At 46.2% G+C, this 26,059-nt stretch overlaps 1 protein-coding gene across 2 annotated transcripts in view; it reads right to left on the reverse strand.

Annotated features, from left to right (window-relative positions):
* Positions 1-26,059, reverse strand: part of TSHZ2 (teashirt zinc finger homeobox 2) — a 457,998-nt gene that overhangs the window by 146,026 nt on the left and 285,913 nt on the right. Inside the window, exon 3 of one of the 2 annotated variants that reach the window (XM_043553649.1) lies at positions 8,464-9,165. The exons of the other annotated variant lie outside the window; for it this stretch is intronic. The gene's annotated coding sequence lies outside the window, so the exon portion shown is untranslated. Of the gene's footprint in view, positions 1-8,463; positions 9,166-26,059 lie in introns of those variants that run through there. 2 annotated transcript variants of the gene reach the window in all.

The following is a 26,059-nucleotide window of genomic DNA, read 5'->3' on the forward strand; positions in this document are numbered from 1 at the left end:
GGTTTCTTGCAGACTCTTGGCATCGCGTGGCTGATAGGAAGAGAGAGTCAATCGCAAGAAATCGGCCACTTCCAATCTATAAATCTCGGGTCTTTCTTTCTCTGGTGTGGCTGGTCCTACCGGGTTGCTGGTGACTTCCTCACTTCGGGGGCTGGACTGTCCACCTCATGTCCATCTAGGTGTGGCTGAGTACCCATTTCTGGCAAATGAGATGCTAATGGGATTCTTCCAGAGGGAGGAGGGGTGGTCCACGGAAGGGTCCCCTTTTCTGGCGGAGACGGGCGGAGGAGCTTGGTGGTGCCTTTCCCCGTGTTCTTGCCCTTGTGCACAGTTGCGACGCTCACAGAGCAAGGGTGGCTCCAAGCACGAGGCGAAGGCCATGAGAGCCACAGAGACCCTGAAGTTGGTGCCGCAGCAGACCCTTGGGACTGACTGCCTTGCTAAGTGACAAACAACAGCTTCTGTTGTTTAAGCCTCGTGAGGACGGGATCCTCTGCTACTTGGCGGCCAAACTCATGGCTACAGGGTGTCGATGTGACGTCCGGGGAGGAGCCAGAGCTCAAGATTAAACCCTGTTCGAGGTGAGACCTTTGAGGCATCCCCTTGGGGCCCACCCAAAGCCAGAGCCAAAAGCGTGGGAGCAGGCGGGGGGGGGGGGGGGAGTTGGAGGTGGGGGGGGGAGCTGATGGGGGCCTGCAATTTGCGAAGGAGTGTTTCTCAGGTGTCTGCTGGATCTTTTCTGTCTGCGGTGGTTTGGGGTGTCCCAGGGCAGGTGCTCGGCTACCCAGAAAGCCAAATGACCGTTGCACCAGGAAGGAAGGCAAGAAACGAACCTTCGTCATTCAAAACCGGAGCAGACTGTGGCCTTCTGGGGGGAGGGTGGGGGGAGGCAGAGCCTAATTTACACAGTGTCATGGCCTCCTTTTTTGTTACCCAGATGGAGGGGGCGGGGCAGAAACAAACAAGGTCCCGGAGGTGTTATCATGGGTATTGGAAAAAATTCACTAACATCTTTGCTTGTGTAAATACAGTTGAAGGCTGACTTTAGGTTTGGGGCCAAGAATGTTCTAGATCTGCAAAATGACGACAGAAGTCTGTTTTGTCTTGCTTTTTCCGCAGAGCAGGGAGATGGTGAGGAGCAGAAACAAGGCAAGAGGGACTTTTCAGTTATTTACAAATATCATATAGGTCCCGAGCAGGATGCTGTTATGGCATGGCTATATGTGTGATGCTTATAGGGAGCACTCCCCAGCGAAATATCACATTATTTGCTCTGATCACCTCCACCCTTGACTGAAAAACTGCAAGACTGTGTTGTTTGTCTTATAACATGTCGAGATGTAGGGAACGGGCAATTGTTCTGGAGAAAGCACTGTGCCCACTTAGGTCAACACCAGGGACGTGATGGTGGAGCTCACTACAAAGAAGCGAAAAGCAATACAGTAGGAGCAAAATTAATAACGGCAGGCATTTATTGAGCACTTACCGCACAGCAAGACTTATTCGAAGTGCTTAAAAGTTTACCCTATTTAATCCCAACCACAAGCCTATAAAGTAGGACCTGGTTCCCCCATTTCACAGATGGGGTAACCTGGGGGAGCACGGAGGTCTCTCAGCAGTTCCTTCTAGGCAATATGATTCCAGCATTTAGCTCTTCATCATGACCCCATATGGCCTCCCTATTGTAGCCGGAAGTGACAAAAATAAAGTTTCTGGGAAACTCCCAGGGATTTTAAGAGGGCTCTGGGTTTCCACAGGGTGTGGAAGTCTGAGCATTGGCTCAGCTGACTGAAAAAATGTCAATCGATTGACTACTTTAGGTAACAGCTGCCTGAGACTTAAGCTTTACGGAAAAACGCAGTTGGCCTCAGCGTTGGTTTAAACCATTTTCCAGTTTCGCTGTGGGAGACGAAAATATAAAACAGCTTCCAATTTTGCCTAAAATCAAATGAAGTCTTTTTAAAATTAAAAGATGGGTTTTAAGGGAAATATTTGTCTACCGAAACACGGCTTCTGTAATTAAGCAATTAAGCCTCAACAAGACAGACCTCATCATTGCTTAAAGGTCATTTAAAATTCAAAGAGGACGCACAACTCAGCCAAGGGCGGTAAATCAGCCCTTCTCTGTGGGTGTCTAAAGGTCTGAATTTTCTTCAACCACACGTGCAGGTTTAGGTATTTAAATATTTGGGCTGTCGCCTAGGTATGCCCAGGGAAAAGAAATCTTTGTTGCGTCTTTTGGCTAATCAAAACGCAGCCCTGCATTTGACGATGATTATTTTATAAGTAAGGTACATGTCGTAGGGGGGATGGAAGAACAGGAAACGTTCTGGCTGCCTCTTTCCACTGCAGTGGCCGGGCGCCATTTGCTTCTGATTCTACTACCACGGCCTGGGTGTGGAGGGTGTGGTTTCCAATAATGACATCGCTGCTATTTTGAGTAATGAGATGGGGGTTCCTCACAGCAAGAGGTAGATTTTACTGGGCTCATTTAAATTTTATGGAAATGAGTATTTATTAGTTGACATCCAACTGAAGCCCATCTCGAAGGTTTGCCTTTCTTAGCGGCTAAGGGATGGTGTGTCTAAAGGATTAGTCTCCTTACTCCTTTCTTGCTAATATGGCACTGTCTCCACTTAGTTGCCAGTGGGGCTGATGTTTTCCTGGGGCCTAATCCTAGGAAAGGTGAAGAGGGACTTGGGAGACACCAGTAACATCCACTCTCCCACCCAGCACCCTAGCACTGTTGGAAAGACAATGACTTAGCCGTTGAGGCAGCAAAGACCATTTATTTTCAAGGATTGTGTTTGCCACGGGATAAGACAGACTGACTTTCCTCTAATTTTTTAGCACTCGCCAAACAATAGTAATTAGTCATGAAAGAAGTTCTAAGAACCAGATTTTTTTTATATCTATTGAGAGAGAGAGGGAGAAAGAGAGAAAGTGTGCACAAGTGGGGGGAAGGGCAGAGAGAGAGAGAGAGAGAGAGAATCCCAAGCAGGTTCTGCACTGTCATTGCAGAGCCCGATGTGGGTTTCAAACCCATGAACTGTGAGGTCATGACCTGGGCTGAAATCAAGAGTCGGATGCTTAGCAGACTGAACCACCCAGGCATCCCAAAACCAGATTCTGTAGAGACCAAGATGGGTCTTGGAACCATCTAGATTATTGTAGAGAATTTTGCAAGGCTCTTCTCTCCTCCTGGCAATTTCCGCACAATCTCCGCAGCGCTTTGCCATCATCAGGCAAAAACCAAGCGTGGGGGGCTTCCCCACGTGTTTCTGCTGTCCTCCTTCCCCTCAATAATGTTTACAAATTGAAGACACGGCTGAAACGTGGCACTGTCATCCGTCACTTGCATCACACAGAATGGCAGGTAAACAGGAAAATCTGGACTGGCCCGGAGAATGAGCCAACACACATAAATTACAAATAAAAAAAAAAATTAACAGACACCAATCTGCTCCCCAGCACCATTTGCCAGCATTGAAATCTCTATGGTAACTGAACTCCTCCTGGCCTCCCTGGGTAGTCAACCAGTGGATTTTCTCCCCCTTTTCCTTTTGAAGGAAAAGTTCTCAAAACCGACTTAAATATTATGATAGGTCTCATCTCCGAGTACTAAATGAGAGACGGATGGATTCGTGTTGGCTGGGGGGTGCCTTTTCAAACGTATACTTTTCTTCCCTCAAATGGCACCGCCACAAAGGTGTATTTTCTCCTAATAAAAGGTTCTTCTTAAAAAAAAAAATCTGGATGTTGGGGGTTGAAAGTGACACTGCTTTTCGGGATGACTGGATGAAAGTTGCCAAGCAACTAAGGAATGACGGGAAGGGAAGGGGCACCCTCTGAACAGAACATCGCTTTTTGCAAACGCTTATCTGTTGTTTGTGAGGTGCCATCGGCTCTCTCGTACTGTCCTGTCTCTGTGGCACTCGGCTGAGCTGTCCTACAGGTATAAATATTCAAGCCTCTGTTTTACCTGGGGGATGGGCAGAGACTAACATTTATTGAGAATTTACTACTGCATCCTGAGAATATCGTTACTGAATGTAAAAAGGAAAGATTTTATTTGTAAGTAATCTCTCCACCCAGCGTGGGGCTCGAACTCACAAAATCGAGATCAAGAGTCGAGCGTTCCACCGACCGAGCCAGTCAGGTGCCCCTATCGTTACCAATCTTTTTTTTTTTTTTTTTTAAGTAAGCTTTATGCCCAGAGCAGAGCCCAACATGGGGCTTGAACTCATGACCCTGGGATCAAGACCTGAGCTGGGATCAAGAGACAAATGTTTGAGCCACCCAGGCACCGCATCGTTACTGAATTTTTAATATTCCTGGAAAACCAGCAGGATAGGTATTTTTTAACCTTCATTTTATAGCTGAGGAAGATAAGACTCAGAGAGGGTAAGGGGCCTGCTGAAGGTCACACAGTCATTGACAAAGAATTTGAAATCGGTCTCATTGATTTTGAAGTGCATATTCCATCGGCTATGTGACATTGTTTCTGATATTTACTTCTTTTTCTCTTGGGGATCACTGTCTACGGTTCCTGGTACCCTTAGGGCTGTGTCATCCACAAAAACAAATCCACTATGCCTTCCTCCCGGGATATAATGAGGACAAATGCCTACTCTTGACCCCTTCTCTCCTTGTCTTTTTTGCAAATCCCCAAGGAGAACTGGCTTATGGTTTCAGCCGTTAGACTCTCAGCCGCGTACTTGAAATGAGAATGTTTGCCCAGCTAATGACGTTGACTGACGTGTTGAGCTGATTTGAGGCTAATTATGTTCATGCACTCACCAAAATCATACCGACACAGGCAGGTGCCACTCATTTTAAGAGAAAAAGAAGACGGGGCCGGGGGCGGGGGGGGGGGGGAATAACTCGTATCTTACATAGGAGGGATCAAAAAATAGGAAGTTTCAGATTAAAGAAAGAGAGAAGAAGAAGAAAAGAAAGAAAACAGGAACACTTCAAATCTTTTGTCAAGAAAATCTCTTCCAGGTGAGCATCAAACGTTGCCTTTCTCAAGAAGTTTGAGTAGCTGCCATTAGGGTAGGAAAATGAAAAGGCACTCGAACAGAACAAGATGTCCTGAGTGATTTTATGATATTTCTGACCTTAAAAGGCCTACATTGGGAGGTAAGTGCTTTAGTGATTTTGCGGATCCTGAATCGGTACTGACTTGAAGGCCTCTTAAACACAACCTGAGGTTTGACATTTGCTATGCCTTTTTCCCACCCCCCCCCCCCAAAGATCATTATGAAACAATGCCACAGAATCTTCCAAAATGTGCAAGTCTGGGGGAAGGTACTAAAACAGTAGTGAGGGTTCGCTGGGGGCTGCACTTAATGAAAATCTGAAAATTGCTGGCTTTGTTGTCGAGAGAAATACACACTTGATTCGCAAGAGTCTTTGGCACGTCTGTGTGTGTGGCTGGGTTGCAGCCATCCTCCCCTGGCAGGGAATTAGATGAACAGCACGGAGGAAGTAAAGAAGATAAACCCTGGAGAGGAAAACACGCTTGAGTTTCATTTTTAAATTCTATTTTATTTTACTTTTTAAGTTTTCCAAGTTTTCAAGAATAAAAATAAGCAATCACGTCGGGCAACGTGTCATCGTCTGATGAGCTCGGTAGATCGTTGAGAAGCCGGTGAACTCTAGAATCTGGGGATTATGGTGCAAGGATTAAGTTGTCCAAGGACGAACTCTCAAATTGTAGTCGCTTAATTGAATCCTCCGATGTTTACCAGCAAATAAGGACATGCGGCCAAAATTCAAGCTTCAGTGTTGAGAGCTTGCTTGCTGCATTGAGCCAAAGGCCAAAGACGGCTTCTCCTAAGTTGAGTTTTTTAAAGGGAATCAGATCCACGATATCTATGTAGGATATATTTTTATGTGGGATTTGCGTATAATAGTTATATAGAACTTAATGCCTTATGTGGAAAGCCAAGGATTCATTATAATTTTTTTTTGTTTTGATAGAGAAAGAGAGACAGAGAATGGGCTGGGGGGGGCGCAGAGGAAGGGGGAACAAGGGATCCGAAGTGGGCTCTGTATTGACAGCAGAGAGCCTGATGTAGGGCTCGAACTCATGAACCGTGAGATCATGACCTGAGCCGAAGCTGGATGCTTAACCGGCTGAGCCACCAGGCGTCCTATAACTTAAGGGGAAATAGCAGTTCAAGTTAGTGGACGTAAGATCTTGAGAGGAGGGATTTGAATTCTTTGATTAGCTGCTTTCACTTTTGCTTGATCCCATTAGTGTGACTATTTCAAGTTGAGTTCAAACACTGCAGTTCTGTCATAAAATAGGGCATGGTGGATCTCTTTAAGGGACCAGATGGGGTACAGGTAGCTGTCCATCGTCTTTTCAGTTGGGGGCTTGCCCAAGAATAAGTTGATGCCCAGGCTCCACACTTCCTTACCCACCCCGGGAGTTCACAGGTGTTAGGAGACTCTTAGAGCCTGTTTATAAGCCAAAAACTGACTCCCACAAAATCTCTGGGGATATATAGGCTCTCATCTTGACAGAGGCTCATCATGCACGTCTCAAGAATGAGACAAAAGTTGGGGCGCCTGGGTGAGCGTCCGACTTCGGCTCAGGTCAGGTCACAATCTCATGGTTCGTGGGTTCGAGCCCCGTGTTGGGCTCTGTGCTGACGGCTCGGAGCCTGGAGCCTGCTTCGGATTCTGTGTCTCTCTCTCTCTCTGCCCCTGCCCCGCTCACACTCCGTCTCTCTCTCAAAAATAAATGAACATTAAACAAGAAAATTAGAAAAAAAAAGAAGAAGGAGACAAAAGTAAGTGCTGGACAGGAGCAATCCTTTTTAAGGACTAAAATATGCAATTTGTTTATTTGGCGTTAAGCAGAGAGAGGCTGGATTCTGAGCTGCATTACTCCACTGTTCTCCTCACTCGGTAGTGTCTGGACGTTAGTCCGACGCCTTCTCCCTGGGGCTCACACCTCTTGGATGCCTTTCTGTTGCCTCCCTCTTGGCAGCCTGCATGACCCTGTACTCAGATGTCTGCCCTGCTCTCAACCTCACCCTCTTCACCCCAACTCTTGCCCCATTTTCTGTTTCCCCAGCAAGCCAAGCCCTTTCTTGTATCAGAAACCTGCTTTTGGGGCGCCTGGGTGGCTCAGTCGGTTAGGCGTACGACTTCGGCCCAGGTCATGATCTCACCGTCCGTGACTTCGAGCCCCACGTCGGGCTCTGTGCTGACAGCTCGGAGCCTGGATCCTGCTTCCGATTCTGTGTCTCCCTCTCTCTCTGCCCCTCCCCAGCTTGTGCTCTGTCTCTCTCTGTCTCTGTCAAAAATAAATAAACTTAAAAAAAAAAAAAAAGAAACCTGCTTTTGCCTTTGCTTGCCACATTCCTTCCCCAGATCTCTGAAGCTAGTGCTTTCTAATTGCTTATGTCTCAGCCAAAGTCTCACCTCTTCAGATGCTCCCTTGATGACCCTATGAAGGCAGCCACACCCTAATCCATGCCACTTACTAATTCCCGATCATGGCGATGCCTGACATCCTTCACGGCACCCCCAGAAACGATCTTGTGTTTTTTGTTGGTGTGTTGCTTTTTCTGCCTCTTTCCTCTAGAATGTAAGGACCGTGAGAGCTCATTTTGTTTACTATTGATGTCCTGGTGAACAGCAGAGTACCTGGCATATGGTGGGTTCTCAAAAAAAAAAAAAAAAACAACCCAAAAACCCTTGTCTCTCTGAATGTATAAAAGATCTCCTTATTGGAAGCAAAGGGGGTGAGGTTGCAGATTTGACGTTGTGAACAACACTCGAAAGAGGAAGATCACACATGATATGACTGTGGTGGCAAGAGGCTGGAGAAACAGAGCCCGAGCCCCATTCACCTAAGACATTCCTTTATGGCTACATGATTCCTCCAACTTGCCTGTCTTGGAAGAAGAGAACAAGAATTAGGGTTAACATTTTGTGCAAGGTCATTGCCAATCCTCTCATATAGGTAAGAAGCCATTAAATTCCACAGGAGACGATCCAGGGTTGATGGATGTTTAAATAGGTCACATGATAATTCCAAACAATATTTAGTGTTTTCAGTGTGTCGGGCACAGATCTGATGAGAACATTTACCCCACACAACAGCCTTAGGGAGTAGATCCTGTTTCTGTCTCCGTTTGATAGGTGAGTGAACAGGGGCTTGGATAAGTTACGTCTGGCTCAAGGGACACAGTTAATAAGTAATGGAACCTAGGTTCAAACTCAGTTATTGAAACTGGACTCCTTGGCAATGACTTGCCCAAATAATACTGTGGTCAACAGATTAGAGATCGTATCAAGGTTCCGTGGCTTTTTTCATTGAATTATTTTGCCCTAAAGTTTCTGGATTTGAGGTTTTTATCATTCACAGTGAATTTATTTCCTGACATCATTCCTATTTTTTTTTACTAATTTTTTTTAACCTTTATTCATTTTTGAAAGACAGAGAGAGACAGAGTGCAAATGGGGGAGGGCCAGAGAGAGAGGAAGACACAGAATCGGAAGCAGGCTCCAGGCTCCGAGCTCTCGGCACACAGACCGACGCAGGGCTGTAACTCATGGACCGCAAGATCATGACCTGAGCCGAAGTCGGACGCTTAACAGACGGAGCCACCCAAACGCCCCAACTATTGCTGTTTCTTAAAGCACACTGAATTCTATTGTACTGGGAGGAGATTATAAGAACATGGTAACTCTTGAGATAAGTTGATACAAACTGCCAGTATCGCTAAATCATTAGGGGTCATAGGACGCTAAATCATTAGTGTTATAGAGGGGATGTTAATGTCACGTGCCTTTTTCTGTCTTGGAGTTGTCTGGAGTTGCCCCAAATGGATTGGGAATTGAAGACCCCGCATTTCCTCTGAGTGAATCATTTCCTCTCTGTGCTTTATTTTTCTCATATGTCTAATAAGCAGACTCTGAAGTCCATTTTGCGGTGGGGTCCCCGGCCTTGCGGAAATTCTCATTTACTTTGCTTGGGGGAAAAATCCAAAGTTTGCATGAGAAACGTGAGTGACTGCAAAACTTGCAATTTCCTTGAACAAGGAAGACAGAAGAGTTGTATGTCTGTGTTGGTATCGCTGTAGCCTTAACCTTGGGCCAGGAATATAAAGGAATATCTAGGAAGATGGCTTTCACCTTAGACTGTGGAAGAACAGAACAAACCTGAGTTATGATAAAGGGCAAAGGTAGTTCAGAGCCCGAGTTTTCAGAAACAGGGAGTGAGGGAGGGAAGGACTGGAGAGGAGCTTTCCCTGGAAGTGCTAACCCAGTGGCCCCGTTGTTTATAGAGCTCCTCGCCCCACTGGGGGTACTGATCCATGTGGGAGATAACGACCCAGTGCTTCATTGGAAGGAGCTTAATTCTTTTTTTTTTTTTTTAATTTTTTTTTTCAACGGTTTTATTTATTTTTGGGACAGAGAGAGACAGAGCATGAACAGGGGAGGGGCAGAGAGAGAGGGAGACACAGAACCGGAAACAGGCTCCAGGCTCCGAGCTATCAGCCCAGAGCCCGACGCGGGGCTCGAACTCCCGGACCGCGAGATCGTGACCTGGCTGAAGTCGGACGCTTAACCGACTGCGCCACCCAGGCGCCCCGGAAGGAGCTTAATTCTTAAATACTGCAGGCACATCGCATGTTGGGCGACGATGCTATCTGATAGATTGTAGTCTTTTAATCATAAAACTTTACAGCAACTAAACTACATGATCACACCATTCCTATAACATACACTGACGTCTGATCTTTTCCTTGAGTCCGGAGGTGGGCTGCTCAGCATGGGGAGGCCTTGAGCCAATTCCAAATTCCCCAACGAGACATCAATCTCTGGACTTCAGAGGAGATGTGAACCCAGACCTCGATCTGAAGAACTTAGGAAGAAAGCGGACCATTTTTTTTTTTTTTTTTAATTTGGAGAGGGGACATCTGGATAATGAGAACTGGCTTGAGAGGAGAAGCAGTCCTCAAGAATAATATCCATCAAACTACTCGGAGTTTTTTTTGCAGTCATCACAGAACTGGGTGGGAATGAATCCTGCAGCCCCATGATAACTTAAGTGTGGGGTGCCTAACAGCATTGGGCATGTGTGAGAAGCCTTAGGAGGTGCATCAAGTCAGCAATAAAAAAGCAGAAATATGAAAGGCAGCTCTGTTTTAGATTTTCTTCTAATTCCTTCCTGAGAAGAAAGTCTCAGTTCAAGTCTCAAGTTCAAGGATTTAACCCCTCGCTAACATGTTCTAACCTTTATCACAGCAAAGGCTGAACAGAGCTCAGCTTCAAGACTTAGGCAGGCGTCAGGGTCCGGGCAGATGTCAGATGTAACAACATTGTTTAGTTGTCTTTCTGTCTGTCTATCTACTTTTTTTTTTTCTTTTTTGCCATTAGCTCCTCGTTTGGGCAAGTGATATGGGTTTTCAGTTGAGGCTAGTGATTAATTAAATCTCCTCTTGGGGAGCCTGGGTGGCTCAGTTGGTTGAGCTTCCGACTTCGGCTCAGATCACGATCTCATGGTCTGTGAGTTCAAGCCCCGTGTTGGGCTCTGTGATGACAGCTCAGAGCCTGGATGGAGCCTGCTTTGGATTCTGTTTCCCTCTCTCTCTGACCCTCCCCCGTTCATGCTCTCTCTCTCTGTCTCAAAAATAAAATAAAACATTAAAAAAATTTTTTTAAATCTCCTCTATAATAAAAGTGTGTACATAAGTAAATAAGAGCCCAAGGGGGTATGCAGATGTGGCAAAAAGTATGAATTTCTGTTGAGTGAAGTTAGGGAAACACTGCTTTATGATGATAATAGCTCACACACTCTTTTTTCTTTAGTGTCAGCCAGGATACATTGTAAACCCTTAATATATGTATTAACTCACTGAACTTTCTTGACTACACCTCGATGTAGGTCTATTTATTTATTTATTTATTTTAAGTTTACTTATTTATTTTGAGAGAGAAACAGCCTGAGTGGGGGAGGGGCAGAGAGAGGAGGTGGGAAGAGAGAGAGAGAGAGAGAGAGAGAGAATCCCAAGCAGGTTCTGTGCTGTCAGTGCAGAACCCAAAGTGGGGCTTGAACCTATGAACCATGAGATCACGACCTGAGCCAAAAGAGTCAGACACTTACCGACTGAACAACCTAGGCCCCCTGATGTAGGTCTTATTAATTATTATGCACGTTCTTATGGGAAAAACAGAGACACCGAGAGCCTACGTGGTTTACCCAGGACTCATGCCCAGCGGGATGCAGGGGCAAGATGTAGTCTGGAGGATTTTGAACGGCAGAACACAACACGTTCATAACTACGGTGCTGCCCTGCCAGCCAGAGGTCTGGCTATGCCTGTGAATGGACATGATCTGTGACCTTTAGTGTCAGTCTATGGATTTGGGTCGGCAAACTATTCACCAAGCATTTCTATTCGCATATGGAGGAACGGGGACGAGCCCAAACCCAGTGGCGAAGCAGAAGGGTGCTACATGGAAGATGCCAAGCTTCTAGTCTGAATATTGCATTCTCCAGGATCACAGAGAGGGCTGAGCAGTCTAGCAAATCGAAGAGAATGCCCCACTGGAACCTCAAGGAACAGAGATGACTGGCATCTTTATGCAACCAACGTGGCTTCGCTGAAGGAAGACTTTCTCTTGCCTTCGCCTCTAAGACATGATGGAAATCCCGCTTTTCAAAGGGAAACGAGCAATAGGGACTAAAAACAGGGGATAATTGAAGATTCCTCACAAAAAGGATTAGAGGATTGCGAGCTAAAACATAAAAAGGATTTAAACCCAAGAGACTCTCAGAACCTCTTGATGGGCTGAATGTTTCACTGAGCTGGTGAGTTTCCAGACCTCTCCCAAGTCAACAGCTTCTAAATGAGAATTAGCCCCAGGAAGTGAGAAGCGCCTGAAAACTCAAGAAAAACATAGCTAGGAAAGAACCAAAAATTATGACTCCATTGTGTAAGTTTTGCCTAGCAAGAGTTCATTCTCTGGGTTTTGACTTGATTTTCATAAAATTACTCTCTTTTTCTTTTTTTTTAATGAGCTTGTAACCTTCCAAAGCAGTTGATGTAGATTATTTCATTGGATCTTTAGAGTAATGTGAAAAGAGGCAGGGAACGTATTTTCTTACTATTTTTAAGTTAATGAAATCGAGGCAGAGGCATTAGGGATCTAGCGATCTAACAGAGCCCCTGCTAGTAATCGTGCTGCTGAGTGGAAGTCTACACAGGGCTAGACACGGTGCTAGCTGCTTTCCCACGTTTTGGCAATCCTTCGGACAAACCTCGAGGCAGATACTCGCCTTATGCCCAGTCTCTGGAGGCGAGAGAGACTAACAGACTTCCCAGCACACTGAGACCCAGCTTGTCCCAGCTCACAGGAGCTCACGAGAGCTGTCTTGGCACATCTCGTCCCGAGGTAAGAGAACTTACACCACAGAAATCGGTAAACCCTACAGATCAAGGCTTGTTTTCCTTGGAAAGCCAGCCATTAAACATTTGCCAGCGTTCCATGGGGGGCATCCCTGGTAACTGGCAGAGTAGGATCCAGAACCAGGCAGATCCAGATCCAGACTCGTCCCTTCACGCCTCTCAGTAGGGCCCACTTACTGTGAATAATACCCAACACTGACTAAGCTGCCTGCTTCTGGCAAGGGGCAGGAGTCCAAGTTTACTCTGGAGTTCCTATGTATTAGTTTATATGGAAAAAGTATAGAAATGCCACAGCGATGAAAAATACTCATCTAGTTAGCACTCAAGAGCTCGAGCTTGGTGCTAGATGGATGTGAATTTCAAGTCCTTGCTTTCATTTTCAGGGATGATTATTGCATCGCTAAAACTACCTACCAACCCAATTCAAGTCAGGTTGACTATGAATGGCCCAAATGGTAAGGATGAGTCATGAACCAAAGGTGTCCCCTAATTCTACGTCTGTGAGGGGACAAATAGGAAGGATGTGATGCCAGGCACATGTGGCTTTGATTCCAGCTCTGCCACTTATTAGCTATGTGACCTTGGCCAAATCACTTCTGCTCTTGAAGACTCAGTCTCAGTCTGAAAAGGACAGTAAGGTTTTTGAGGCGATTAAGTAAGCTAATGCCACGGACCCGGATGTAACATACACCCTCAATAAGTTGTCAGCTCCTGGGCTGGGGAATGTGGCTACTAGTAGCCCACACACAGCGTGGGAAAGCAAATTCTAGCCAGAAAGTGGCTTATGTTTATTTATGGCCCGGGGATGGAATTCAGGTGGTCGTCAGTAAGGGCTCGTGAGAGGCTAGAGAAGCCATCATGATTGCTTCGCTACTGGATGCAGAAATGCTCCAGGGGTGCCTGGGTGGCTCAGTTGGTTAAGCATCCGACTCTTGATTTCAGCTCAGGTCATGATCTCACGGTTCATGGGTTTGAGCCCCGCATCTGGCTCTGTGCTGACAATGCAGAGCCTGCTTGGGATTCTCTCTCTCTCTCTCTCTCTCTGCCCCCTCCTCCACTCATGCTGTCTTTCTCTTTCTCTCTCAAAATAAATAAACTAAAAAAAAAATGCTCCAAATTAATGGGCAAAAATTTCTTCCTTGCCCAGGTGAAGATTTAAGGCACAAACTGCTCCCCATTGACTTCTCCTCTATCATCTACAAGGGTAGACTTACCAGCCCACTGTGCTTTAGTTTCATCATCCGTAACATGTGGACAATAATCACACTTTCACCTCCTAGCCTCATGCACCAAAAGCCTCAGTAATTAGTACTTGCTGCTAGTAAGATTGTTAAAAGTGAGACGTTTTCCATTATCGGCCAGACGCTGTCTGGTGGTCAAAGATATCCTTTCTCACGGGCAGTTTTGGCTGTACCCTGATGAAAATTCCAAACCTGTCCCTCGTTTTCTTAAAAAAAAATATACTGACTATACTTCTGTGACATATACTGTTCTCTTCAAAAAACAAATGACACAGTCTGTGTCACAGTGTCGACATCTCAATAATTTGATTGGAAGGAAGGTATTCCTCAAGACAGAAATTAGGAACATGCCTCCCAGCCTCTCTTGCACCTCATAGGTAGGCACAGGCCCCAGGGTCCATCTATCAGATGCACCAATGGGAGGCTCTGACTCAGAAGGTATATGGTGGGGATGCAGGCTCAGGGTAGCCTCTATCCTGATGATATAAAAGCCACCGGCATTTCAGAGGCAGCTCTTCCAGAGCTCCTGGCTGGAAGGTCAATTGTCCTACACAGGTGGCATAGGCTAGGAGTCTGTGTGCATTGCTGGTGCAGGGATGGCTGTACTGACACAGCCTTGGCTTTGATCCGGGCATGGGTCCTGGCTGGGTGGCCTTCAAGTGTGATTCTCTGGACCGCTGGGTGATTTCAAGAACCACTGGTTCATGACCACTGGTGTAGATTCAGGATGTACAACCGAGTCTCCCGACTGGACCCCTCATTTTGCTCTTAGTGTTTCTGACTGGTATGTTTACGGATGGCCAGCTTCCCCCATTACAGACTGGTGAGCTTTCCTTCAATTTTCAAGTTCTGGGGGAGAGGCATGACAACGGGGTATTCCCCCATCCCCTCACCCCTATGCCTACCACGCATCGACCACATAGGGCAAGGGGTGGCCATCTTTTTCTGTAAGGGGACATATAGTAAATATTTTAGGTTCTGTGGGCCGTATAGTCTCTGTCACACCCACTCAATTGTGTTGTTATAACTGGAAAGCAGCCATAGACAACATGTAAAGAAACGGCATGGCCGCGTTCCAATAAAACTTAAGTTACTAACAAGCGGTGGGCTGGGTTTGTTGACCCCTGACAAAAAGTTAACACTTTACAGGTTACAATGAGCAAAACAGAACCTTCTGGTGGTGGATATCAACTACAGCTCTGGTCTCGGCTTTGTCCTTGGTGCCTGGGTCACCTTTGACACACACATTCACCTCTCTGTCCCCATCTTTCTGCATCTACCGATAATAAAACCAACAATGCTGTTTCCTCCCTCCCAGAATGCTAGAGACCAAATGAGTAACACACCTCAGGGTGTTAAAGTGTTTTTTTTTTTTTTAATTTTTTTTTTCAACGTTTATTTATTTTTGGGACAGAGAGAGACAAAGCATGAACAGGGGAGGGGCAGAGAGAGAGGGAGACACAGAATCGGAAACAGGCTCCAGGCTCTGAGCCATCAGCCCAGAGCCTGACGTGGGGCTCGAACTCACGGACCGCGAGATCATGACCTGGCTGAAGTCGGACGCTTAACCGACTGCGCCACCCAGGCGCCCCATGGGTGTTAAAGTGTTAAAAGCACTTTAAAATTCTGGGGTATATTTTCGAGCCAGCTCCATACTGTTTGGATTACTATAGCTTCATAGTGTGACTTGAAATCTGGAATGGTGACATCTCCAGCTTTGTTTTTCGCTTTCAAGAGTGCTTTGACCATTCAGGGTCTTTTGTGGTTCCACACAAATTTTAGAATTTTGAGAGGGATTGCATTAAATCTGTGGGTTGTTTTGGATACAGTATGGGCATGGCTGAAATCAAAAACACAAGAAACCACAAGTGTTGGCGAGGATGTGGAGAGAAAGGAACCCTCGTGTGCTGCTGGGGGGAATGCAAATAGGTGCAGCCACTCTGGAAAACAGTATGAAGCTTCCTCACAAAGTTAAACATAGAGCTACCGTATGACCCGGTAATCACGCTACTAAGTGTTTACTCAAAGAACACAAAAACACTAATTTGAAAAAATATATATGCACCCTAATGTTTATTGTAGCATTGTTTACAATAACCAAATTATGGAGGTAGCCCAAGTGTCCACTATTAGATGAGTGGATAAAGAAGATGTGGTATAGATATACAACGGAATATTACCGAGCCCTAAAAAAGAATGAAATCTTGCCATTTGCAACAACATGGATGGATCTAGGGAGTACAAAGCCAAGTGAAATAAGTTAGAGAAAGACACATCCCATGACTTCACTCATATGTGGAATTTCAGAAACAAAACAAACGAATAAAGGGGGAAAAAGACAACCCCCCAAACTGACTCTTAACTATAGAGAACAAACTGGTGGTTACCAGAAGGGAAGGGGTTGGGGGATGGGCGACACAGGTGATGGGGATTAAGAGGACACTTATCATGGGGCGCCTGGGTGGCTCAGTCGGTTAAGCGGCCAACTTCGGCTCAGGTCATGATCTCGCGGTCCGTGAGTTCGAGCCCCGCGTCGGGCTCTGTGCTGACAGCTTAGAGCCTGGAGCCTGTTTCGGATTCTGTGTCTCCCTCTCTCTGACCCTCCCCCATTCATGCTCTGTCTCTCTCTGTCTCAAAAATAAATAAACGTTAAAAAAATTAAAAAAAAAAAGAGGACACTTATCATGATGAGTCCTGAGTAACATACAGAATTGTTAAATCACTATATTGTACACATGACACTAATTTAACACTGTATGTTAACTCTACTGGGTTAAAATTTTACAAAAGAATAGCTAAGAGATTATGCTGTATACAACGGAATACTACGTGGCAATGAGAAAGAATGAAATCTGGCCTTTTGTAGCAATGTGGATGGAACTGGAGAGTGTGATGCTAAGGGAAATAAGCCATACAGAGAAAGACAGATACCATATGGTTTCACTCTTATGTGGATCCCGAGAAATGTAACAGAAGACCATTGGGGAGGGGAAGGGAAAAAAAGAAAGTTAGAGAGGGAGGGAGCCAAACCATAAGAGACTCTTAAAAACTGAGAACAAACCGAAGGTTGATGGGGGGTGGGAGGGAGAGGAGGGTGGGTGAGGGGCATTGAGGAGGGCACCTGTTGGGATGAGCACTGGGTGTTGTATGGAAACCAATTTGACAATAAATTTCATATTAAAAAAAAAGAAATCATGGTGTATATTATTCTAGTTATGTTTTTATCCCCCAATAAGCAATGAACTCCATGAAAAGAGGGTCTGTGTTTTTACTCCGAACCTCTATTTTCTAGCATATTACATTTCACAGTCGACATAAGTGCTTGTTAAATAAACAAATAGTTTAGCTCTTGGTTCAGAGGACTTTTAAACTTAGTGATAGATGTAAGCTCATGTTTGAATAATCACAAATCTACCAAAATGAGCAGCAGTAAGTGTTAGTATAAACCTGTAAAATTGTATTCACAAACTTAAAAGCTTACCGAAGGTAAGCAGAAAAATATAAAGGAAGGCTGTGGGTTGGCGCAAGGTAGTAAGAAATGCTGGTGGCTGCCATATAATGAAGAGAGCATATCCTGTCTGAAGGGAATAATGCTCTTTTGTTCCAGCTAATTCCATGTGGACATGTGGGATCACCTTTGAGAATTTTTCCAATTTTTCAAAAGAAGCCGAAAGTCTGGATTTTGGAAGTAAATTTCTCTCTTTTTTTTAAATTTGAGAGAGAGAGAGAGAGAGAGAGCACATGTGAATGAGCAGGGGAGGGGCAAAGGGAGAGAGGGAGAGAGAGAGATTCTTAAGCATGCTCCTTGCTCAGTGAGGAGCCTGACTCAGGGCTCGATCCCACGACTCTGGGACCATGACCTGAGCCAAAATCAAGAGTTGGAAACTCAATTGACTGAGCCACCCAGGCGCCCCTAAATTTCTCTCATCTTTATACATTGGCAACTAATCCTCAAGATTAAAAAATGTCACTCTCAGGTCATCTGTAACTCCTCGTATAATTTCTAGAAGACACAGTTGAAAGTTATAATCAAGGAGTAGCAATGTAGAAAATTCTTAGATTTCATCGCCTTTTGATTCCCTGGTTGTAATTAATGGTCTTTCTTACTCACTGGAACATGTTTGATCATCTCAATTTTCAATGATTCTTTGATCATGGTATTAATTGTTCTCATGACTTATTTAGTCTCTACAATTATGGGCACTTTTTCCAACTCCCGGATATCCACATGGCTTCCTCCTCCAGTGTATTCTGGTGTCAGGTCAGATGTTCCCCACCTCAGCCAACTCCTCCCTAAACATCCTGTCTAAACTTTCTTCCCTCCCTACTGTCCTTTTTTTTTTTTTTTTGTAGCACTTACTGGCATCTGATGTATATTTTTTATGATCTGTCTTCTGCCACTAGAGTGTCACCTTCCTGAAAGCAGAGATGTGTTTCTGTGTTGTTCGATGCTGAATTCCCAGAAGCTGCTACAGTGTCTGGCAAGAGTAGGCACCTAATCAATATGTGGAACGGATAGATGAGTGATCCTTTTGGCCACTGTTGATGAGACCCCAAGACTATTCATTATCCAAGATGTTGGAAAAAAAATATGGATGTGAAAAAACAGGTTTCTCTTAACAGAAATCTTAACATCAATGTAAGTCTAAATCATGTTCATCAGCAACTTGCATTTGACATGGGAGAAAATCTACAAATCTAACGACAGCTTTTTACATCATGTTTACATCATGTTTACGACAGCTTCCTATGGCTGGTCTCCTGGGAATGGCTGGAGGGGGTTTTATGATGGCCACACAAAAGGGAGCTTGAAGATAAAAGATTGCAGACTGCTGTAACGAATGAAGGGAGAATATCTGAAAGATTCTTGGTAGAATATAAGTTTTTCCATTTTGGAATACTCTTGGGGGAAAAAAATGGCGGAAAGTCATGCGGAGCTTTAAGGGTTCAGGTTTAATGGTTTAGGTAAAATAAGAAAAATATTGATAAAAAATGACTTCTGCTGCCACCTCCTATGAGTTTTATCTGTTGTCGAAGTGACGTTAGCACATAGAAATGATTTTAGAAGGGTAGGAAATCCAAAATGCCACCAGATAGCTCCTGGCAGAGCTACCCTGCAGTATTTCCCAAGCTTCCTGCCAGTTTCGAGGCAAGTTTGCTAACCTTGTAGACAATTAAGTAACATCTCTTCTGGGATATTTGACAGATAACCGTTGCTCACTCTGCGAGAGGTACTGGGCTCAGTTTCATGGTTCTGAACCCAGCTCTGGGACACACGTGCTCTGTGCACTACACCTGTCTTGTTCGCCTTTAGTCTCCAACATCTGAACTACAATTCTTGGGAAGTCAGCACGCATGTGCATGTGAATGCCTACCCTTCAGGAGCCAGGCCCTGGCTCATATTCTGATGAACGCAGGGTCTGTACTGGTGGAGGTCAAGTGCCAAATAATTTCTCAATAAATACAAGCGCTTCCGATTATTACATCCATTTTGACCTCTGATGAAGTTTGGTATGTTGGATATTCTAAATAAATGCTTATTGATGGTGTAAAGAAAGAATTTGTTCTTGCTACCGGTGGTGTTTAGTGCCCCTCTCATGGGTACGGCCCCCATCATGGTGCTCATGCTCGGGCAATGAAATTGTGCATTCACTTCTCCTTGTCCCCCGTGCCATGCATCCTTCAAGGGAGGGGCGGTAAACGGTCTTGTTGGCATCGTCAATGTCCAGCCAAGAGTCTGGCACCTGCTTTTCAGTTCAGAAGTGTTACGTATCTGAATGAACTTGTGGAAGACATGATGTCCCTAGGGCTCAGGTCCCAGAGGCGCTAGCTCTCTCCAGCCTCAGACAAAGAAAACAAAAAGGGGACATCCCCACTCAAAACACAAGTGGATTTTCTCCGTGTCCTGGGTAGGGAGATGCCCTGCAAAGTAATGAACGACAGAGGATTGTGAGAGCCCTGAGAACTCTTTCCCCTACCCCGAACTCCATCTTTTCTTTACGATTTCACACTTTCTTCTCCATGTTCCCAGTCCTAACGTCTCCAACTGCAAAGGTTCGCGCTTGCCTCACAAAGCCGCGTGACAGAATTTCCTTTTAATTAGCACATTCATAACAGCAACAATAATTCTAATCATTAATACGCTGCTCACCCCACTTAGGAACAAACCAAATGGCAAGAAGTCAATGTTAATTTTAAAACACATGTAAACAAGGATCCTGGAAGGCCAAACACAATAACCTTCTGGCATTATTAATGGCAGAGAATGCTTTCCGTGGAGCTTGGGAAGTCAACGGTACACTAATCACACCCCCCTTCCCCCACTTACACTTTTTATTAATGGAGATCAATTAACCGTTGCGTAGGGACTTTAAAATATATATATATTCTTCCCCAATAGCGTGTGCTTCATGAGGACAGAGATCATGTTTATGGGTCTCCCTGAGCCCACAGTGTTGTCTGCACACAGTAGGTGTCCAATACATCCATGTGGAATGAATGGATTAATCAACTCTCAAAGGTGTGCGGGCAGAGCTCTTGTGAAAGAACAGAGCCCTGATGTGTCAGGACACCATTTCACAAAGCAAGTTGGGCATCAGCACCTTTTCTCAGATATTGAACTGGCCCAGCGTTTGGACCACGAGGCCCTGAGCATTCATTCAAGAATTCCTAAGTGCCACTTTCATTCGGATAAAACAATTAATCCAGTTCTATCTTGGGTCACCGGGATAACAGACTTCCGATGAATATTGCAACACAAAATCCACGTCTACGTTGGCGTTTATCTTTGTGATCGAGCGGGTGCCTGGTCATCAGGGAAAAGGACATCGCTTGGCTTCTTAATAGAGTGTTTCTCACTTTGGGGGGGTTTGCACATTTTCTCAGCTCCCAAGTTTGGGAAAACGGTTGTAGTTATACCTTCCCCACTCAGCACTGTGACACCCATAAGTCTGGGCAATGCGTGGGGCCGCCACCTGTCTCCCTCGCCTGTGACTCCACTGAGAGGCGTCAGGCTATACAGCCAGGACCGCATTTCAGTGCTGGCCCTCGTGACGGACCCGGGATGTCTACGATCATTTCCTCTGCTGCCTTTCATATCACTGAACTGAAGCGATCAGACCTGTCAAGAGCGAGGGCCCCAGATGAAAGGCCAGTGCATTAAGACAGAGCATAATTGCCAGCTTCTGAGTTTCTGACATTAATCGTTTTACTGAAAGAAGACAGTGGAGGTCCTCTCTCTCTCTGTCTCTCCCTCTCTCTGTCTCTCTTTTATTGCCAGTACACAGGAATTATGGAGGGGTGGGGGCTAGGGAGAAAAAAAACCCCTCCACCAACAAGGTTTGCTAATTAAAAGTAATATGTTTTCCCAGTTTTTTGGCAATTTGATAACACAAAACACTTACTTGGGGGCCACAGGGGGAAACAAACTGAGACAGATAAAAAATGTTTTGTGTTCATCCAAGCACAACTATGTTAATGCGTATTATCCCATTAATGCGCATCAACATCGGGAATCGGCTCACCAATGCAAGCAAGAAGCATACACTTATCATCATTTGATAACATGTTTAATGACAGATTGACGGGAGATTTGCAAATGTGAACTGGCATCAGTGTTGCTAACTTCAGCTCCTGCCGCCGCCTCTGCTATGCCAGCATATTTATGTGCATAATTTGATTTCTCAGCCACACTGTTAGTACATTTTTAATATTAACTATGCACGAACAGACAGCCCAACTTAAGTTGCACTGATGGTTGCAGTTCATTAGATTGAAAAAGATGGGCAGACGTGACTGAGATGGAGGCGGCGGTCCAACGCCCGAGAAGCGACGCCGAACAGGCGCGCTCGGCTCTCAACACGCCCCAGCTACACATCTCACGTTGTCGCAAGTGGCGGAGATCTTGTGGATGAGGGAGTGGCAGAAGGAGAGAGCCCCTGCCCGGGGCGCCCGGGCTGGGAGCTTAACGCCGAGCCCGGGCGGCGGCGGCCGCGTGCATGTTGGCCTTTCCCCCCCATCGCCTCTGCTCGCCCCACGCGGATCACGACGCCACACTCATGCCCTTCGCTTCCTATGCAGCAGGGGAGTAGGAGCTTTTCTTCACTCTTCATGAGCCCGGGGCCACGGGCAGCTGCTCAGGGAAGCCTCCTTGAAGTGGGAGCGGGGCTGCTCGTAGCTATCTGGGGGAGGCATGCTCATCTACCATTGCATTGTGCGCCCGCCACGTAAGGCTTGGGTGGCCCGGATGAAGGATCACCTTGCTCCCTTTCCATTTCTTCATCTGCAAGATGGGCATAAGAGTATCACCTACTCCACAGGGGTTAAAGCTTAAAGAAGCCAAAGAAGAGAAACGCTCAGCCCCAGCATTTGGCACATAACCAGCTCACCATACATGTTCATTCTTATTATTTTATTTCTGCATTTTTTTGGGGGGGGGGTAATTTAAAAAACATAGAAGTCTACTCCCCAGGCCTTAGAATCAAACAAAGCTGGGGTTTCTTCTTCTTCTGCTTTTTTTTTTTTTGTTAGTTTATTTATTTATTTTGAGAGACAGAGAGAGAGAGAGAGAGAGAGCGTGAGTGGGATAGGGGCAGAGAGAGAAGGAGAGAGGGAATTCCAAGCAGGCTCCACAGTGTCAGTGCTGAGCCCAATGTGGGGCTTGAACCCATGAACCGTGAGATCATGACCTGAGCTGAAATCAAGAGTTGGATGCTTAACTGAGCCACACGAGTGCCCCCAAACTCGGGTTTCAGCCTAAGCCCTACTAAGGCTGTGTGATGGTTAAATCACAACTTCTGTGGGTTTTGGGTACCTCATTGGCAAAATGGGGTGATTCCAGGGACACATCTGGCATGCTGGCAGGAAAGATATGATGATGATCAGGTAAGAAGGTCTAGAGGGCCGTGGACATCGTATGTGTTCAGTAAGTCAGCCTTTATTTCCTTTGGGGGATCAGGACAGTGCCCGTGTTCTGGCTCGTGGAGTCGGTCGAAAGTACATTCAAGTTTTGGTTCTGCTGCCTCCTAACTGTATGATCACCTTTGTGACATTCGGTTTTTGGCCCTACAAAATGGGGATTCAGAATGGAAGCTGCTTCTGGGGATTTGGGGAGGCTGAAAGGAGAGAATACGTGGGAACCTACTCACTCAACCTTAGCTCATTGTTACTAAAGCCTGTATCTTTGGGGCTTCAGCGGCGCCTGGCACATAATAAGCGCTCAGTAAATGTTTGTTGATTGGATAGTGAGAGAGATCAGCATTGATATTCGGAAAGGCTCAGGTCAGTCCTGGGAAAGATTTGTCCAGGGAACAGGGCAAAAGGCCTCCAGGAGTCTCTAGCTGAGATCGGGGGTTGGGGGGGGGGGTAACCAAAGCAAGTATATGGAGACTGGGCTGTTGAAAGTCATCAGATAGTGAGGAGGGCACCTGTTGGGATGAGCGCTGGGTGTTGTCTGGAAACCAATTTGACAATAAATTTATTAAAAAAAAAAAAAGAAAGTCATCAGAGACACAGAGAACAGCCTTTTCGTGCAAATCAAGGAGGGAGTGGTAACTGGCACCAACTGAGCGCCTACTGTGTGCAGAGTGCTAGGGGCTTCCTTATCTCTTTCTCATTTAACCTTCCCATCAGGCTTTACGTGGGCTATTAGCCCCGTCTTATGGATGAAGAAACTGAGGTTTGACTGTGGGCCAAGTCTCGAGGGTGGAACGGGGGCTCCAAGATAGACAGTATTGAATTCACATCTGCCAGCTGAACCTCCGAAAGGTCGGCAACCTGCTGGGGGGGGGGCCACCACTTACAGGTGCCAGAGTTTGGACCGAGCCCCACGTGCTGTCTAGCTGCTCCTTTCAGGCGGGAGGCCAGAAGGAAGAAATGCAGAATGGTTAGCCGGCTGCCGTGTGCGCTGCTCCTCGTGTATGAAGGCGGCGTTCCGGTGTCGGGGCGTGTGATTTGTGTCATTTGCCAGCTGCAACAAGGAGCTTCTGCGGGGACTCATCCCCACTCTCAGATGGGGCGAGAACCCGGACACAGGGAAGCCCGTCCGAGGCCAGCACTGTAGTGATGCCTCACTCCTGCCTTCTGCGTGTTTTCCCTTCCGACAGGCACACGTGCTTTGCACGCGCAGCGTGTCTTAAGTGCCCTCAAGCTGATTCCCTGCCTGGGATGACCCCTCACCAATGGCGGACTGAGGTCAGGGCACCAGAGCCCAGCCCTTGTCTCCAGAGGGGTCGAATCCGGGAGCCTAATGAAGACCATCTAGCTCCCTGTGGGATCAGAGTGAGGCTGGGACTTTCCCTGAAATCACACGCATGCCTGGCTTTCTCCCCTTCTCTTACCAGTCTCCTCTGGGGGCACATTCCTAAGAAATGACTGGTCCAGGCACCTTCATACCAGGGTCTGCTTCTGGAAGCTGCCCCCAAGATGCCGTCCTCTTAGACCCGGGGCTGCCAAACTGCAGCCTGTGGGCCAAATCCAGCCCTCCGCCTGGTTTTGGAAAGAAAACTTTATCGGTACTCAGTCACACCTACTCGTCCCGCAAAGCCTCAAGCGTTTGCTCTCTGGTCTTGTGAGAAAACAGATCTGCTGACTGCCGTGCAAGATAGTGCTCTGAACACACGCAGCTCTTTCCCACCTCAGGAACTCTGCACATGCTGTTCCTTCTGCCTGGTGTCCTCCTTCCTTGACTCGGTGGCTGATCGACTGCTCCTCACTTTTTAGGCCTGGGCAAAAACGTCACTTCTTCAGAAAGACCTTCCCTGCCCACTCCTCTAAAGTAGCCTTGTGCTATTGAGCTCCCGCCTTGGTTTATTGGCCGCGGTTCCCTCCATCGTCCCCAGCCAGCCCATAAGCTCCGGAAGGAGTAGAGACCCTCTCTCTCCGCCTTGCTCATTTCTGGATCCTCGTGGCTGAACATGGTAGAGACCCGAAACTGTTGACTGGTGAGGAAGAATGGAAAACCCAGCTGGGGCTAGAAGTCAGGTGCTACGTCACGATGGGCGCTGGGTAATCTGATCCTCATTTTGAATCTGTACTCCCAAAGCAATGGGAACATATTTCATACCCAAGCCACATTAGTGCCTAGACATTTATTGCCTCTGGTATTAATGTGCTTGTTTTGCCACATTATGTAATGGGAGGTCACTTTCCGTCATAAGCTATAATTTTTGAATTTTATGATATAGATCGACCTGCTTCAGGAACCTGGCTCTAAAGAGCCTTGATGTCAAGGGGTCAAGAGAAAGCTATGCCGCGTTAATGGTTTTAATTAATGCATTAATTTCACGGCGCTTTTCTTGGGGGCTTCATATGTGTAGGCTCCACGTGTGAGATGTTCAGGGAGCTTCCTGTTTTTTTTTTTTTTTTTTTTTTTTTTTTTTCAACGTTTATTTATTTTTGGGACAGAGAGAGACAGAGCATGAACGGGGGAGGGGCAGAGAGAGAGGGAGACACAGAATCGGAAACAGGCTCCAGGCTCTGAGCCATCAGCTCAGAGCCCGACGCGGGGCTCGAACTCCCGGACCGCGAGATCGTGACCTGGCTGAAATCGGACGCCCAACCGACTGCGCCACCCAGGCGCCCCGGGAGCTTCCTGTTAAGAAAAGGAAGGCACCCTCACGTGCACATTCAGGTGGTTCATTCTGCACGTGGAAGCCAGAATCATCTTTAGAGATGCCAACTGCATCATGCCCTTCCCCTATTTAGATCCCCTTAACGAACCTCGAGTAATCTAAACTCATCGCTATGGCCTGCACATTTGAGTTGAGCTAAGTATTCAAACTTATTTCTCTCTGAGCTCACAGAGTTCCAGCAACACTGGCCTTCTTTCAGTTTCCCTCAATACTCCCGGCCCTTACTCGCCTCAGGGCCTTTGCACTTGCTGTCCCTGCCTCACATCCTCTTTTCATTCATTGCAGGACTGGCTCCCTCAATCTTTCATATCTCAGATGTCACCCCTTGAAGAGCACCCAAAGTCAATGAACGTTACTGCCATTCGGGCCCTTAAGTACTTTATTTCCTTCATGGGACCTGAAATGATCTTGCTTACTAAGTTGTTTTCTTGTTTCTTGTCTTTCTCTTTCTATAAGATCCCCCAAAGGGAGGGAAATGGTCCATTTGTTCACTGCTATATACTTGGGGCCTAGTATGGTGCTGAGGCGTAAGAAAATACACAGTAACGTACTATCAGATAGTTGTAAATTTAATAAGGGAAATCAAGTGATGGGAAAGAGGCATTTGAGAGCGTTGGATGGCTTTTGATCAGGGCTTGGCAAACCATGGCCTGTGGGCCAAATCCAGCCCACCACCTGTTTCTGCAGGGCCCATAAACTAAGAATGGTGTTTACATTTTTAAATGGTTGAAAGAGTCAAAAGAAGAATGA

Source organism: Prionailurus bengalensis, chromosome A3, assembly GCF_016509475.1.
Source record: "Prionailurus bengalensis isolate Pbe53 chromosome A3, Fcat_Pben_1.1_paternal_pri, whole genome shotgun sequence".
Taxonomy (NCBI): Eukaryota; Metazoa; Chordata; class Mammalia; order Carnivora; family Felidae; genus Prionailurus; species Prionailurus bengalensis.